Raw genomic sequence first — 4,039 nt, 5'->3', positions numbered from 1 at the left:
AGAACTGAACTAGAACTGAACTAGAACTGAACTAGAACTGAACTAGAACTGAACTAGAACTGAACTAGAACTGAACTAGAACTGAACTAGAACTGAACTAGAACTAAACTAGACCCGTATTAGAACTACAATTTTCTATGAAAACGAACCTCGTAATAAATTGTTTGTCATTTAATTAAATATATTTGCGCACAAATATTCCATGAACTTCATTTACAAAATTTAATTAAAGCGTTATGTAAAGCGTATGATTATTATTAATTATTTGCTGAAAATTAAAATTTATTTAAAATTATCAAATATTATTAATTTTTTTGAAAACTTCAGTACAAATTGCAAAGAATACCTAAAACAATTCATTAAAATTTTAGTAGCAAAAGGCGGAAAAAATAGTTGAAATGATGACTAACCAACAATAATTGTTAAACAATTTGCCAATTTTTATAAAAATCTGCAATATTTCCCCTAGAAGTTAAATTTTATTTTAATTATTATGATATTTATTAAAAACGCCAGTAGAAATTTTCATGTTTTATTATTATATTGTTTTGTAAAAATTTTAATTTGAACACGTTTTATATGCAGCTTTAATTTAATATAATTTTAATTGCCAACAAACAGACGTCATAATTTAATGAGTGTTTTAAATTAAATGCTATTTTTATTTTAAATATGAAAATGTAAATTTTTAATTTATATTTTATCGACACATACATATACATATTTTTTGTTGCAAATTCGTTAGATCAATTTTAGATTATTGTGTTATTTTTGTTAATAATTGCTTTCAAATGTTTAAAATGTGACTAAATAATATTGTTGTGAAATATAGTTTTTCTGTATTTTGTTTAAATTCAAGCACAAATTAAATAGCTTTTATGACAAAACTTTATAGACACTTTTGTTATGGAGATATGAAAAAATCCCTTTAAATAATGCAAAAAATAATTACGGAAAATTCGTATGCAGTTTTTTTATGAGAAAAAAAGCAAAACTATAAAATATGTATATTTCTTAACATAAATTTAATTTTGAATATTTTTTCATCGACATGTTCTTAAAATAAAAATATAACTTTATCTAGACTTTCGATAGAAATAATTTAAAAACAAAATATTTTATGGAGAATTTAGTATTCTAGTTCTGTTCTAGTTCTGTTCTAGTTCTGTTCTAGTTCTGTTCTAGTTCTGTTCTAGTTCTGTTCTAGTTCTGTTCTAGTTCTGTTCTAGTTCTGTTCTAGTTCTGTTCTAGTTCTGTTCTAGTTCTGTTCTAGTTCTGTTCTAGTTCTGTTCTAGTTCTGTTCTAGTTCTGTTCTAGTTCTGTTCTAGTTCTGTTCTAGTTCTGTTCTAGTTCTGTTCTAGTTCTGTTCTAGTTCTGTTCTATTGAAGTTAATTTTTCGTAGACTGTTTTAAACTTTAAGTAACTCTTTATAAATCTAATCTTTTACTTTACTATAATCGGTCAAATACATATTTTTAATCAAACTTTATCTGTTTGACTAATATCTTTATTTGTTTTACTTATTTATGTATCTTTATTAAAAAAACATTCCCTCTTAATGGGTTAATCTAGAATATACATATCGAGTGCTTGTTTATGAACTCTATTGCTCAAACACATGCTCAGAAAAAAACCCAAAAGCAAAGCCTTGTTTGAGGTTTTAGTTTCAAAAGAAACAAACACAAAAATCAAAGTAAAAAAAAAACACAACAAAAGCAAAAACAATTAAGACAACAATAAAAAATGTTTAATACTTATCTCTGACTAGGAGGGTAAAGAAATATATTCAATATTTGTGGTTTACAAATAAATATAGAAAAGTAAACAAATAACAACAACAATAGTATTTCACACTAAGTATCTGTTGTTGTAATTATGTGAGATATTTATTTGTTTTGAGTTTTTTTATCTACCTGTGTGTGTGTGTCTGTGTTGTTTTTTCATATGCAAACAAGAGTAAACTCTACACATTTTTAAATTCAAAACCATCAACAAAAACAATATTTTGAAGAAACATCAACAGTTTGCGGTCAGTCATCAATTGACTGTTCAGACGTTAAGTACGAATCGGTTGTTATCGTAATATAATAATACTCGCTTTAAACTAGACTTTTAATACGACTTTAGTTTTGTATTGTGTTAAATTTTACCGGCTTAAAACTGTTTGAGACAATTTTCAACAGAGACATGCGTTTGACGTTGTGTCTCAGTATTTGCTTAATGCAAATTTTTTCATATGCCAACGCTAATGAGGGGTAAGATAAAAAAAAGTACAAGATTTAATTAATAAAATCAATATAAATAAGTGTTTTTTTTTCACGGTTTTGTTGTATGTTCATTGAAACTTTAGTTTATTTATATTAGAGTTCAGAATAATTACTGGTTTGTGTGGGGATTTCCCTTAAGTTTGTTGTTAAGTAAATAAACAAATATATATGTTTACAATGATGTCAGAAATTTTGTTAGTTTTAAATATGGAAAACATTTTAACAATTATTTGAAATGAAATTTTCAGTTTAAAAGGGGAAATTTTGAAAATTAATTATGCGGATTGTTTGGCTTAAAGTACAATTAATTATGATTTTGCTTTAAAAGTTTTATACTTCGGGGATCTTTTCCTAATAGAAACGTGCTTAAATTCACAATTTACTATTTCTGTTTAAATTTAATTGCAAATTTTAAAATTCAAAAATTATAAAAAATTGAAAAAATTACATTTTTTCAATTTATTTTTTATAATTTTTGAATTTTCTCAAAATTAAAAAAAAGATAATTTAACTATTTTTTCTGTGAAATATTTCTGAAAGTATTTTCTAATTTAAGAAAATTTTCAATTTTTTTTAAACCATAAAAGTTTTTGCAAAAAACTTATCAAAAGAAATGTTCAAAGTTTTATACTAAGGGGATCTTTTACCAGTAGAGACGTACTTAAATTCACAATTTACTATTTCCTTTTAAATTTAATTGAAAATTTCTTAAATTCAATTAAAAGCTAAATTTATTTATTTATTTATTTTAATTTTTTTCATAATTTTTGAAATTTAAAAATTTCTCAAAATTTAAAAAATAAAGATAATTTGACTATTTTTTCACTAAAATATTTCTGAAAGTGTTTTCTAAATTAAGAAAATTTTCAAAAAATTTTATTTTAAAAATTACAAAAGTTCTTGCAAAAAACATGTCAAAAGGAAAGTTGTTATATAAAATCAAATTTAAATTTATTTTCTTTCGAAATATTGCAGAATTCAGAAAAAATTTTGAAATGAGTGAATGGGTAATGATTTTTATCTAACTTTCATTATCTATATTACAATATTTTTCGCAAATTTATTTCCTACAAATTCAAGTCCAAGTTTAAAACAATTAGTGATAATTAACGCATTTTGTGTAAAAAAGTTTTATTGCCATATTGTTTTATTGATTTATAAATATTTAATGTGGGCGCAAATGGGTTAATTAGTAATAGCATTAGTACTAGCTACTAGTTGTGCTTGATTTAGCTAAATGGGAATGCTTAACATTTTGTTGTTGTTGTTATTGTTGTTTTTAAAGTAATAAACAATTTTAAAACGAACATATGCTTAAAAAAGTTAAAATCATAAACAATAGTATTCAATGTTATTACCCTGGCACGTGATTTATTTGAAAACGACAAAAAAAATATGTTCACAAATGTGCAACTAGAAAAACAAAAATGACATAAATCACAAAACTTACTTATAATTTTTTGCAATTTGGCTTGAAAATAAAGACAATAAAAAAATTGGCATAGTATTATTGATTTTTATAACTAACTATTTCTTAATGGGTAAAATTAATTGATAGTTCTACGAATTTTACTTCTAAAATTTTTAATATAAATTAAATGTTTCATTGACAAGAAGTAAGTTATAGATATATAACCTTATGAACAGTCTAATCCATATTCCAGCATAGTCTAGTCTATAGTCTAGTCTACAGTCTAGTCTATAGTCTAGTCTATAGTCTAGTCTATAGTCTAGTCTATAGTCTAGTCTATAGTCTAGTCTATAGTCTAGTC

This window comes from Lucilia cuprina, chromosome 2, assembly GCF_022045245.1.
Source record: "Lucilia cuprina isolate Lc7/37 chromosome 2, ASM2204524v1, whole genome shotgun sequence".
NCBI classification, from domain to species: Eukaryota; Metazoa; Arthropoda; class Insecta; order Diptera; family Calliphoridae; genus Lucilia; species Lucilia cuprina.
This window is presented reverse-complemented; position numbering follows the sequence as displayed.